Source organism: Durio zibethinus, chromosome 4 (genome assembly GCF_047325235.1).
Source record: "Durio zibethinus cultivar Kanyao isolate XHJ-2024 chromosome 4, ASM4732523v1, whole genome shotgun sequence".
Lineage (NCBI taxonomy): Eukaryota > Viridiplantae > Streptophyta > Magnoliopsida > Malvales > Malvaceae > Durio > Durio zibethinus.
In genome coordinates this window covers 8,923,074-8,937,602 of record NC_143165.1, presented here as the reverse complement: position 1 = coordinate 8,937,602, position 14,529 = coordinate 8,923,074, and the positions used below count along the sequence as shown (strand labels likewise).

General features: G+C 29.6%; 1 pseudogene across 1 annotated transcript; it reads left to right on the top strand.

The window, feature by feature from the left end:
* The first annotated feature begins 561 nt into the window (after positions 1 to 561).
* On the top strand, positions 562 to 11,905 carry LOC111286988 (putative galactinol--sucrose galactosyltransferase 1; annotated as a pseudogene). The gene is made up of 12 exons (XR_016341488.1): positions 562 to 1,109; positions 1,419 to 1,668; positions 1,764 to 1,854; positions 2,265 to 2,313; positions 2,417 to 2,508; positions 2,748 to 2,854; positions 2,950 to 3,488; positions 3,566 to 3,704; positions 3,783 to 3,859; positions 9,872 to 10,006; positions 11,145 to 11,361; positions 11,530 to 11,905. The product of XR_016341488.1 is annotated as a putative galactinol--sucrose galactosyltransferase 1 (transcript).
* The last annotated feature ends 2,624 nt before the right edge of the window (positions 11,906 to 14,529 follow it).

The following is a 14,529-nucleotide window of genomic DNA, read 5'->3' as shown; positions in this document are numbered from 1 at the left end:
ATTTGAATCGATACAATATTAACTAAAATTCGATTTCAAATTTAATGTTCAAAATTCAGTTCAAACTTGATCAGGTTTTACTTGTTTGGTTTGAATTTAACTCGAAATAAAAATTAAATTATTCAAATTCGTTCGATTATATTCAATTCACATATAAAAATAAACTCAATTTTTATATTTAACAAAAACTCAATTATTTGTACTCGAACTTGAATTTAAGATATTTTATCAATTAAAATAATTAAAATATAAAAACTCGATTAAACTTACAAATAACTCGAGTCGACTATAAGAATGCTTAAATTTAATTCGATCAATAAATTAAATTACTTGAATTTAAACTCGAATTCAATTCGATAATAATTAAATCGAATTAAAATTTTATTTGAATTAAATTCGAATAATTTATAAAGACTTATGAATCATTTATATTCCAAATTTAAACCCGAAAGATTTATGATTGGTTGGTAGCACGGGAGTGTCACATGCAATATTTGGTACCAAAGTATTGACGCCAAAAATTGCCAAATTGTAAAAGAAAACCTTAACCACAAGGTACCGTACATATGAGACATGACAACACGAAAAAGTTGAATTCAATGCCATTCTGATTGCCGTATGAAACAAGAACTCATAACTCATCACTTTACTCTTGGATCACGGAGCCACTAGATGGCAATTTCACGCAAAATATGACATAAATATAGTAAAGCTGCATCAATCATCATCTTATTTCTTGTTTTGCTGGATTGTAAATAGCCCCCCAAGTTCATTGAGGTCCATCTATATTGTTTTGGTGAGGTTTTTGAAGCGAAGTTGCTTCTGGGGTTGTTTTTGTTTGATTGTTGGTGGAGAGGAAAGCTTTGTTTTTTATTGAAATTTTTGGTTTTGTTGGTTGAAAAGAGCAAGAAGAAGATGACTGTGGGGGCTGGGATTTCTGTGAGTGATGATTGGAAGTTAATGGTGTTGGGGAACTGCATTCTACGTGATGCTCCTGACAACATCGTGGTGGCTCCAGCATCTGGTGGCTCATTGGCTAATGGAGCTTTCATTGGAGTTGGTTCAGATCGGATGGGAAACCGCAGGGTCTTTCCCGTTGACAAGCTTGAGTGCGACTCATCATATCTTCTTTGTTCTTAACACTTTTCAGTTTGATTTCTGAAAGAATATTCATAGAAAAGAGAACTTGCAATTCATCTCCCTTCTTGTTATTTCCTTCTCTGTATAATTTTCAGTTTGATTTCTATGGATCTGACACTAATGATCATATGCAGAATTTAGCTTCATCTAGTTCGTTCTCTTTGTTATTTTCTGACAGTCAATCTGGTGTCTTTGATAATCTGGTTGTTGGAAATTATAGGACTTTGTTTTGTTTTGCTTTCACTGTGCTGGTATATATGGTTTTTTTTTTTTGGAAGGGGATTGCGTTTCATGTGTGTTTCCGGTTCAAAATGTGGTGGATGACACGGAGGATGGGGAATTGTGGTCAAGATATCCCCTTTGAAACCCACTTTTTGATTGTAGAAGCACGTGATGGCTCTCATTTTGGCACGGGAAATGAAAACGATTCTGCTATATATGCTGTTTTTTTACCAATTCTTGAAGGGGATTTCAGAGCTGTTCTTCAAGGCAATGAAAGAAATGAGTTGGATATTTGTTTGGAAAGTGGTAAGAGGAGAAACAAGACATTAACTCAAACTTAGTATTCTTTTAAACATTTTGGTTGTCCTTATTGAACTCATGGGATTATTGGTACATTGCAGGAGATCCTGCTGTTGATGAGTTTGAGGGGAGTCATTCGGTTTCTGTGGCTGCTGGATCAGATCCATTTGATGTCATCACCAATGCAGCGAAGTTTCAGAACAATTGCCACTGATAGCATTCTTACGTTAACCTAATAATTTTAAACACGACATGAAAATTACGAAAAAAGACACAAGTTTCGGAGTATATGGGTTTGGAAATGTGTTTCGAGTTTGATATGTTAACACAAATTGTGACACAGCAATTTCGTGTTTTACACGTGTTAGACAAAAACAAACAGAAAACGGATACACGAATTACCAGGTTCACTTTACATGTACTGAAAGTAGTCTGTACTTTAGCCAAGGTCCTTTCTCTTTGTATTTGTTGCAACTGCATGACTGTAATTTACTCATTAGCATATATTTCTTCAAGTTTTACAATCATAGCTTTTCTTGGGACACATTGTCTCATGTCTAATCTGAAATTGTCAGCTAAGTTATAATGGAAATTGTATGCAGGTCTTTGGAAAGGCATTTACGGACGTTTTCTCATCGGGAGAGAAAGAAGGTAAGCCTTTCTTCAAAGTAATTTTCTGTTGCTAGAGTTAGAATTGTGTCATCTCCATTCTTAATACATGAATTATATTCTACAATCATTCTTTATTGTTCAGATGCCAGGCATGTTGAACTGGTTTGGCTGGTGTACATGGGATGCTTTCTACACCAATGTCACTTCTGAGAGTCTAAAAGAAGGATTGGGGAGGTAATTTCTTCTTTTTAGGGTGCTATTATGTTTAGAGGCAGATCCGTATGTATGGGTAGGGTGTCCGTGACACCTCAAAATTTTTCCATGAACATTTTTTCGTCAATAAATTGATAAATCTATTGATAATGTTCTATATATATTATGAGTGAACACCTCCGAAAAAATCCTAAGTCCATCACTGATTAGATTTATGGCATTAAGAGATAAGATAAGCAATTAACTAGTAACTCTTGCAGCTTGGAGAAAGGTGGGATTCCTCCGAAATTTGTATTATCGATGATAGGTGGCAATCTGTAGGAATGGATGCAGATGGAACTGAATTGAAAGCTGATAATGCTGCCAAGTAAGCATTTAACTAGAATTCTCTTGTTATTCTTGATATGCTTCCTTCCATTGGCTGAAAGGTCTTGCTATATTGGCTTTAATATTATGTTCCAGCTTTGCCAACAGATTGACACATATCAAAGAGAACCATAAATTTCAGAAAGATGGCAAAGAGGATCACAGAGTAGAGGATCCAGCTTTGGGGCTGCGCCACATTGTCACTGAAATTAAAGAAAAACATGCTTTGAAGTATGTTGGCATGCAATAACAGGGTGCTGGGGAGGTTTTAGACTAGATGTTACTGAAATGGAACACTACGAATCCAAATTGGCATACCCTATTTCATCTCTTGGAGTTCAGTCAAATGAGCCTGATCAAGCTTTGGACAGCATAATTAAGAATGGCCTTGGCCTTGTTAACCCCGAAAAAGTGTTTAACTTCTATGATGAACTTCACTCTTACCTTGCATCAGCTGGTATCGATGGAGTCAAAGTTGATGTTCAGAACACCCTTGAAACTCTTGGGGCAGGCCATGGTGGAAGAGTGAAACTTGCTAGAAAATACCATCAGGCTTTAGAGACATCCATTGCTAGGAACTTCCGTAACAATGATATCATCTCTTGTATGAGTCATAATACAGATGGTTTATAAAGGTAAACTCCATCTTTCATGTCCAAATCCAGCTATCTGAGAGCCTGAACTTGGTCTGACATATGATTTATTTGTGCAGTGCAAAACGAACAGCTGTAATTCGGGCATCAGATGATTTCTGGTCAAGAGATCCAGCATCCCACATGATCCACATTGCATCAGTTGCATATAATACTGCTTTTCTTGGGGAATTCATGCAACCAGATTGGGATATGTTTAGCAGATTTAGTCTATTTATAAAATTTGATATATAATTCTTTGAAATGTCAATGTTAACTCGGGAATGATTTTGGTGACAGAGCTTGCATCCCATGGCCGAATACCACGGAGCAGCTCGTGCTGTTGGAGGATGAGGATGTGCTATCTATGTTAGGCAGGGATTTAAATAATGGTTACGATCACGTTTTAAGTCGCATCGTATTTTCGAATATAATGGAGATTATTATAATCATTAAGGTAATCGCAGTCGTAAATTTTTTTTAATTTTTAGCAATTTGTTATAAAATATAATAATTATAATTATAATCATAAAAACTCTTATTTAATGATTTTTAAAATAATTTATCATACTATATTTTTTATTTTCTAAAAAAATTATTCACAATTTTAGATAGATTATAATAAAAACATTCATATTTGGTTTAGCAACAAAATTTTTGCTTGAGCCAAGTTCATATTCATTGTTAATTCTAGACAAATCAAAATATTAACAAAACATAATATATTAAATACCAAGCATCTATATTTAATAAAATTACAAACTTAAAAATAGAATAATTTCAAATTCTATCAACTATAACTATTGATATATAATTTAAATTTTATCACATGATAGAATGATGAAGATGATCAATTCTCTATTTTCATTTTGAGAGTCAAGTTAATTCTATTCTCATTTCTGTGGCCTTTGTTTTTTATGTATTTAAATTGAAAGATATATTTGAAGATGATACATTCGTAGTGGGGGATACATTTGTGGTAAATTATACATTTGAGGTGGATAATACATTTGTGGTGGATAATAACTATATAAAGGTGGATAACCATGAGGAGGTTGAAAATTAGGTTGTTCTGGTGGATAGTAACGTCCTTGAATACTAGCAGATAATTCACTATACTTAAAGTTATTAGGATTTGATCTTTTACTTGAAGATGAAGAACCTTTAGAAATATGTGGTACTACTTCTTGGTTTTTTCTTTTGATCGAGCTGTATTTGCACTTTGATCCCTTAGATTTAACAGATGGATTTACTCCATATTCTGCCATGTTAATAAAAAGTTCACCAATAGCAGCAAGGCTAAATTTTCCTCCAAATAGGCTATAAGGTTAATTTGCATCCATATACCACTAAAATTTGCACCATCACCATCATTTGGACTTAAACCCCCACCATCATCACTCTGATTTGGTGTTGGACTTGAACTTGAATGAGACATATTCCTTTCTTGAGATTGGCGTGATTGTTCAACATTCATTTCATTATCAGAATTATTTGCATGCAACCAATTATAGTTTTGACATTTAATAGAGGATTTTCTTTCTCTTGTAGCCATTCTGTTAGTAGATCATCATCTTCAAAAATATGGTCAAGGCTAATAGGATTAAAACTATTATTTATCTCATCAATGCTCATTCTTTTTTGATGTCACATCCTCATCCTCATGTTGTAATGGGTATATATAAGTTTCTAAAGTTTTTCAAACTTCTATCTGTTTCTTGCTTTGGTGCGAATATAGCTAAATGTGCTCTAGTTACATTCACAATTTGTTGCAGATGTTGTTTGACTAAGCACTTTGATTGTTAGTTTTTGTAATTTAGAAATACAAGTGCCATATATCATCCATCACTCAGTTGTATAAAATTATTTAAATTAAATTTGAATGTGTTATTCAATTAAATAATATAAATAAATTATAATTATTTAATTTACTAATTACCTAGATTCATTTTCTTTCAAGTTTTTGGTGCTTGTGGAGTACCAAATGTTTCATGCTTGTCTCGAAATAATAGCAACTATATCAATTGAAAATATAATAATAAATGAATAACTAAAAAATAATTCTATTTTTAATACATAAAATAAATGTCAAAGTTATAAAATAGTATTAAATATTAACCTGATTAATCATTCTTATTTGAGTATCTATATAAGGTTCTAATCTTTCAATAATTGCTTTTGTACCATCTAAATTTTTTATAAGTACATTTTTAGAATGCTCCACTCCAATTGAAATTGTGGATTTAGATAGTAACCTGCCTATAATTCATAACAATATTATATTAAAGTAATAAAAAATAAATATATAAGCAATTTAAGCATAAAAAGTAAACATATTTTTTTAAATACAATATATATTTTTGGTTTACTTACCAGTTGAATGTAAGTCAAAATGCATGAAACTCTATTTATTATCAATAATATTTTCATATTCAGCAGAATAACAATAATTTTGCTGAATTGCTTGTTTAGCTTTATCCATCGCCTCGTATGTAAATCCCATTGTTGGTTTTTTATCACCATCAACAAGATGCAACACTTTTACCAAAAGCTCATAAACTTTTATTATATCACTTGTTTTTTTTCAAAAATCTTTTTCCAAAATGATTTTTTTGGCTTCATAAGCAGGCCTTGATTTTTGTTGTTCCCATTTTGATTCTTTAAATTCCTACATATTCAACAATAAATTTTTAGAGTAATATATTTTAAATTAATATTTTAAACAATAATATCATAAAAAGATGCTAGATTTAAATAGTTATACTAATTACTAAGTACTAACCTTTGAATTGAACATCTCTCAAACTTTGCTTTTACCTTATTATTTCTTCTAACTATATGAAATGAGTAGCAAATCGAGTAAAAGCAGGACGAAGTACTTACTTCCCTTGTGTATCTTTATTTATCAAATTAACAATCTAAATGTAATTGTATATAAACAAGTCACTTTTTTTGCATTATCCAAAACCTTTGCCATATTTTTTTTTCTTGCCAATATCTTCAAGGCACAAGTCCAAATAATGAGTTAAACATGCTATCAAATACAAATGTTGTCTTTTCTCCATTAGTCTTTTTCCTGCAACCTTAAATGCTACCTCATTATCAGTGACTATTTAAAATAATGCATTTTTCCTCAATTTCTTTCACAGCTTCATCCAATAATCTATAGTAGAAGTTTGCATCTCTACTACAAACATTTGAGACATCTATAGATTTTAAAAAAATGGTCATTTTACTATAGTAAATAAAGAAATTAATGATATGCATTTAATTCAAATTGTTGGTCCAACTATCACAAATCAAAGTGGCACTCAATTTATTCTAATGTGCTTTTAATCCATTAACTCATTCATGAATTTATTGATAGTCAGACTCTAAATACATATCTAAGACCTCATAAGATGTTGAAAGTTTCACATGTTGACCAATTTTTGCTGTCACAAAAATCAAATTATGCAATCATAGAGAGTTTGCTAATTGAAAAAGAAGTTGATCATATATAAAAAATTTTTATACTAATTCACCCGTCTTCCTTTTTAATGTTTTTAAAAATGAATCATTTATTTTTAGTTGCTTTGAACTCTTACTTCTAACTAATTCAGGTATAGCCTCTCTTAATGAAAATTCAAACTCACTTAAAGTTGATTTTCTTATCCTCAAAATATTCAGCAACTAAGCCATGAGAGCTTCGTTTCTCTTCATGTACATTACTTCAACCACTAGTTTTTTGTCTGCATTCTTATCTTCTGTGTCATTCATATTGTAATTGGATACTATCTTGCATGACTTGTCTAGTAGTGATATCTTCATCAATAAAACCTTCATAATCATAATCTTCTTTTTTTAATTGTGATAAGAATTCATCTTTTCTCCTTTTATTCTCAAATTTTTTTTATTTGCTTTTTTGAAAAAGTTTCATCATACTTTCTCTTACTAAACTTATTAATAATATAGTTAAGAAAAAAGAAAAAATTAGTTGTACATGTTTATGTAATTTTGTAATTTTTATTAAGAAATTAACAATAACATTTTCAAAGGAATTATAAAAACATAACATACCAGTAACATTGAGGCATGGTGCAACATTACCAGTTTTATAAGCAATGTGTTCCTTGAAACGTGTTATTCCTCTTTTTACAACTTTACCACAAAGTTTGCATAAAACATTTCCTTTTATATTTGACATAGGTGTTCCAAAATGCCAACCTATATTATCACTTAGTGCAGCCTCTACTCTTTTGCTTGAAAACACTTCATGTGGTGGCATGCTTGCTATTTTGTATCAAAACAAAATAAACTTATATTTAGAAATATTAATGTTACTTATTTCATTATTAAAAGTAATATATCGTAAAACACTAAATTTATTAAGTAACTTAATCTTTTTTATCACAAACTACGTTCAATATATTATATAATAAATAGAATATTCAATTATTACACAAAAATAAAAATAAATTAATAAGAATTAATTTAGTAGTAAAAGAATTAACAACAATATAAATACCAAAAAAAATTATTAAATTTCAAATACGAAATTATAATTAATAAATAACAAAATCAAAATATAGTATTTTAATTTTAATTATTTTTCATCTAACTTATACAAAAACATTTATTAAAAATTTTCATCTAAAATCCTTATATATTTCATATTAAATTATTAATCTCTTAATTTTTTCAATTATAAAATTTCAATCCCTCTAACTAAATTTTATCTAAAAAAAATTACAAAATTTTAAATTTAGATTTTAATAAAATTAATTATAAAATTAAATAAAAACCACCCACCTCACCCTAACCCCTAATGCACCCTACCCACTAAGGACCCCACCCCACCCCTTCACCCTACCCCTTAGCACCCCACCCCATCAATGTTTCATCATACTTTTTCTTACTAAACCTATTAATAATATAGTTAAGAAAAAAAAAGTAGTTGTACATGCTTATATAATTTTATAATTTTTATTGAGAAATTAACAATAATATTTTTAAAAGAATTATAAAAATATAACATACTAATAACATTGGGGCCTAATGCAACATTGCCAGTTTTATGAGCAATGTGTTCCTTGAAACGTGTTATTACTCCTTTTACAACTTTACCACAAAGTTTGCATAAAATATTTTCTTTTATATTTGGCACATATGTTCCAAAATGCCAACCTATATCATTACTTTGTGCAACCTCTATTCCTTTGCTTAAGAACTCTTCATGTTGTGACATGCTTGCTATTTTGTATAAAAACAAAATCAACTTATATTTAGAAATATTAATGTTACTTATTTCATCATTAAAAATTGAATCTGCATTAAATTTTTTAATTTTTAATTTTTAATCTTAAAAGTAATATATCATAAAATGCGAAATTTATTAAGCAACTTAATCTTTTTGATATACTAATTGATGTAAAATTTTTTTATCACAAATTACTTTCAATATAATATAATAAACAGAATATTCAATAATTACACAAAAATAAAAATAAATTAATAAGAATTAATTTAATAGCAAAATAATTGACAACAATATAAATACCAAAACAAAAAAAAAATTATTAAATTTCAAATATAAAATTATAAATTAATAAATAAAAAAATCAAAATATAATATTTAATTTTAATTATTTTTCATCTAACCTATACAAAAAATTTTATTAAAATTTTTCATGTAAAATCCTTATATATTTCATATTAAATTATTAATCTCTTAATTTTTTTAATTATAAAATCTTAATCCCTCTAACTAAATTTTATCTTAAAAAATTTTAAAAATTACAAAATTTTAAATTTAGATTTTAATAAAATTAATTAAATAAAATTAAGGATTTAAAGTTGATTTGAATTTGGGCAGCTATCGATTGAATGGCTAATAGTTAATACTATTTTTTAAGATTTTTTAGACGAATTTTGAAACTGAAAAGAGAAAGAACAAGATTGAGTTATGAGTAGGGATTCTTTTCTTTTGGCTTTTGTCTTTATTTTTTCTTTTGCAGTCTTGTTGTTTTATTCTTATTTTTGAAATTTTTGGTTGTTCACTGTTGAAACTTGAAAGCTTTTTTTTTTATTGTTATAATTTGTGCTAAATGTTGACAAGAAAAATGGGATAGCAGCAATAATGGTCCGTTATTATCGTTATTCCCCGTTAAGTCATTTTTTAGCGATCGTTATACACCGTTTGAGTGTGATTAAAATTTTTAATCATTTCCTTGATAGCGGTGGTGGGTGGTGGTGCTATTGTGATTTTGTGGTCGTTATTCCGCTATAGCACCATTATTGAATCCATGATATTAGGTACAATTTTGTGTCATTTAGTTTTGTTGGTTATACTCGAGAGCAATAAATTTAACATATGATTTCTCATTTTGAGTGTTATATTGTTACAGTGACAAACCTGGGCAACATGACTTTAAACAATTCAAGAAGCTTGTGCTTCCTGATGGTTCTATATTGAGAGCCAAACTTCCAGGAAGACCTACAAGGGATTGCTTGTTCACTGATCCAGCTAGAGATGGGAAAAAGTGAGAAAAAAAAAAGGGTTAATGTTTCCAAATATTTTTTAACTTTAAAAATATCTACTTTGGTATTTGAATTATGAATCTATTAACTAATATAGTTCTTGAAAGGCTGTTTGTTAGTCATGTGTAATTATTTAAAGCTAATCAGGTTAGAAGTGAACGCCACATTAGACTATGTTGAATATTTCATTATAGTTTAACATTGTGTTTGGATTAAGGGGAAATGAAGGAAAGGAAAGTAAAGTAAAAGAATGTAAAGGAAACAAAACCCCCCTTCCATTGTTTAGATAAATTTTTAATTTAAGAAAAGAGAAAAAGGTGGAACCAAATAACTTTTGGTTTCCCTTATAAGCCCAATTTTTTTAATACTCCAGCTTGGAGGAAAAGCTATGAAAGAAAAGTTGAAAAATATTTTTTTATAAAAAGACTATTATGTCCATCTTTTTATTAATACTAAAAATATAATAAAAAAAACTAAGCAAATCACAATCATCTTGTAATTTTATCAAAGCTATCTCTTTTTTCAAGTAAGTTTCACATATCTCTTCCAATACAAAAATTTTTTATAATTTTTTGATGATTTGATTTTGATAAATGGTTGAATATGAATAAATATATTTTTTAAGTTTATAAGATGTCGGATTAGCTCAAATCATCAATGCATGTTTGTAAAATATATTCTTATTACACTTGATTAAAAACCATCAATATAGCAGTAATTGTGAGGTTATACAAGATAACAAGCATATCAAGATCTAAGAGTGCTCTAAAATCATAAGCAATGAAAGGTTATAATTGAAAAAAATTATTATAATAAATCATTTCTTTTTTTTCACTATTTATCCAAATAATGGTTGTTAGAATTCCTTTCCTTTCCTTTCTTTTACTAATTTTAATTATCCAAACAATAGTTACATGTATCATTTCCTTTCCTTTAAAAAACTTTCTTTTTCATTATTTTTTTTTCATTTCCTTTTCTTTATTAATATTTATCCAAACATAGTGTAAGGGTCATTTGAGATATTAATCCAAAAAAATAGTAGTTATATTTGATTCTTGATTTTGGAATCACCACCCCTTTAACCCAAAATGAAAAATAACAAAGATTTAATGCTCATGATACTCTTCATTTTTATTACAGTTTTCTAAAGAGTTGGAATCTGAATGAGTTCAGTCATGGGTGTATTCAACTGCCAGAGAGCATGGTGGTGTGGAGTTGGAAAGACAAATATGATTCTTAACCTACAACTCAGAACAATTACAGGGTATATCAAAGCTAGAGACGTTGATTATTTACGCAAAGTTGCTGGTGATGGATGAAACAAAGATTCTATCATATATTCCCATCTTGGTGGTATGTCTAGGATGCTAATTTTATTTTCTTTAATAGCCACTCTAAATTATGCATGACTAAGGAAGGTGTTAGGATTCGAATCCCGTACTTATTAAGTGCTAATTACATAAACCAACTAAGTTAAATTTTGGGTCGATTTTGTTGAAGAATTTTTTTTTATTCCAAATACAAGAGAAATGATCTACCTTTCAAATAATGTAATTATGCCAATCACATTGAAGGCACAAGAATATGAAGTTTTCACAGTGATACCTGTAAAGATATTATCCAATAGGACTAAATTTGCTGCCATTAGTCTGATCAAGAAGTTCAATTCATGAGGAGCTATCAAGGAATTAACATATCAATCTGGCAGAAGTGCAACCATCGACATAAAAGTTTGAGGGTGTGGCCAATTTGGAGCCTATTCATTGACTCATCTGAAAAGAATAACAGTCAACTCAGCAGAAATTGGTTTTGAATATAATGGTGGATCTAGTTTGGTGACCCTTTCTTTAAGAGTTCTTGAAGAAGAGTTGTATCTTTGGAGCATAGCCATTGAGCTATGATGAAAACTGTTTCTTATTTTGCATTGGCTAGTAAGAATATTGAAGGATCTAGAGCAGAGAAAAAACAAAGGAAAAAATGAAGAAACTAATCTAGTAGTTGTAATAAATTGGCTTTGCCAGATCATGAGCTTTATTTCATTAATTTATAGGCTTCAAAAATATAAATATTTATTTAACTACTATAAAAGTTGTCTGCCAATAGTATGGATCACCATACATAAATCCATCATGCTACCTAAACTGATCAGATGGTAGAACATGTTGTAAAAGTTACAGTAAAAATGTCATACATAGTTGCTTCAACCACTAACACTCCTCATTGGCATTTTTACTGGAAACACCAAGACTTTTTCTTAATGTTTCAAACCTTGCCTTTGGTAAGGCCTTGGTTAGAATATCTATAATTTGATCTTTTGACTTACAATGCACTGACTTCACTTCATTCTTAGCTTCAACTTCCCTAATAAAGTGATACTTAATCTTAATATGCTAAGTTCTTCCATGAAACACAAGGTTCTTAATCATTTTAATTGCTGACTAATTATCACAAAAAATTTTTGTTGGATCATCTTGCTTTTGACTCAAATCCATTAAAATTTTTTTTAGCTAAATTGCTTGATTAACAGTAGTTGCAACAACTATATACTCTGCTTCTGCTATCGATTGAGCCACAGTTCCTTGTTTCTTTGAATTTCAGCTGAACACATTTAATCTAATGAAGAACACATAACCTAAAGTGCTTTTCATGTCTTCATGAGAGCTAGCCCAGTCATTGTCTGTGAATCCAACCAGTCTTGAACTAAGATTCTTCTTGAACCAAATTTCAAGTTCATTGGTTCCTTTGACATATCTCAACATTCTCTTAGCAGCCTTAAAATACAACTTACTAGGATTTTACATAAACCTAAAGAGTAAATTTGTAGCATACATGATGTATGGCCTTGTTGTTGTCAAATACAATAAGCAACCAACCAAGTTTCTATAAATAGAACCATCAACTTTGTTAGCTCCATCTTCCTTAATGAGTTTCTGATTTTGAGCTAAAGGGGTGTTGGTTGGTTTGTAATTTTCCATCCCAAACTTATTCATGATTTCATTTGCATATTTTTTTTGAAAAATAAAGATTTCTTGTTAGTTTGATGAATCTCTATTCCAAGAAAATAAGATATTTTTCTCATATCTGTCATCTTAAAATTTCTTGCATTTGGTGTTTAAAATCTTCCATAAGAGGTGATTTGCTACCTGTCACTAGAAAATCATCAACTTACAAAGAAACAACCGATAAATCATTATTGTTAAAAACTTTAATGTACAACATTACTTCATTAAAGCTTTTCTTGAATCTTAACTTCGGTAAATGATCATCAATTTTGGAATTCCAAGCTCTTAGAGCTTGTTTTAATCCATACAAAGTCTTCTTGAGTAGATAGATTTTGCTCTAATCTTTTTTGACAACAAAACTATCAGATTATTCAATGTAAATCTCCTCAAGATAACCATTTAGGAAGGTAGATTTGACATCAAGTTGGTATATTTTCCAACTTTTCTAAGTTGCTAAGGCTAATAGTAGTCTTATGGTGTCCAACTTTGTAACTGGAGTAAATATCTCTGAACAATCAACACCAAGCTATTGGGAGTAGCCTTTAGCTACCAATCTAGCTTTAAGTTTGTTGATGGAACCATCAACGTTCAATTTCATTCTAAAAATTCATTTAACACCAATGATGTTTTTGTTGCTTGGTCTATCAACAAGCATCCAAGTTTGATTCTTCTCAATCATATGAATCTCCTCTTTTATCGCATTACTTCACCTTGAAAATTTAATAGCTTTTTCAAAGCTTGCAGGTTCAAGAATGGTAATATTTGATCTCTGATAAATATCTGTGAGTGGTCTGATTCTTCTCACTAGTTCATTGATCAATGATTTCATTTTCAAACATATAATCTTCTTGATCTTGAAAGCTTATTATGTCTGCAGCAGTTTGCTTGACTGATTCTTCTTTTGACTTTTTCTAATTTTAGGCAGCTTGTTCATTAAATCTCATGTTCTTACTTACAATCACCTTACCTGTAAGTGGATTGCAAGTCCTATAACCTTTGGTGATGTTGCTATAGCCCAGAAGAATATAGATTTTTACTTTTTAATCAAGTTTGTCCCTTTTGATATTAAAAACAGTCACATAACAAATGCTATCAAAAACTTTAAGATGTTGCACTGATGGTTTCTTCTATAACGGGCTTCGAACAAAGTTTTTTCCTTCAAAGCTTTTGTAGGTAGCCTATTGAGCAAGTAGATAAAAGAATTGACTACCTCTGCTCAAAATTTCTTGGAAAGATTTTTTTCAAACAGCATACATCTTTTTATCTCCATGACTGTTCTATTATTCATTTCACTGACTCCATTTTGTTGTGGAGTGTAAGTTGTTATGAGTTGGTGTTCAATTTCTACAACATCACAAAACTTATTAAATCTGTCATATGTGTATTCAGTACTATTGTCTAACCTTATTATCTTGATTTTACAGCCACTTTGATTCTCAATCCAAGCCTTGAACTTCTAAAATATATCTGTAACTTCTAAAATACATCTGTAACTTCAGACTTTTGTTTCATGAAGTAAATCT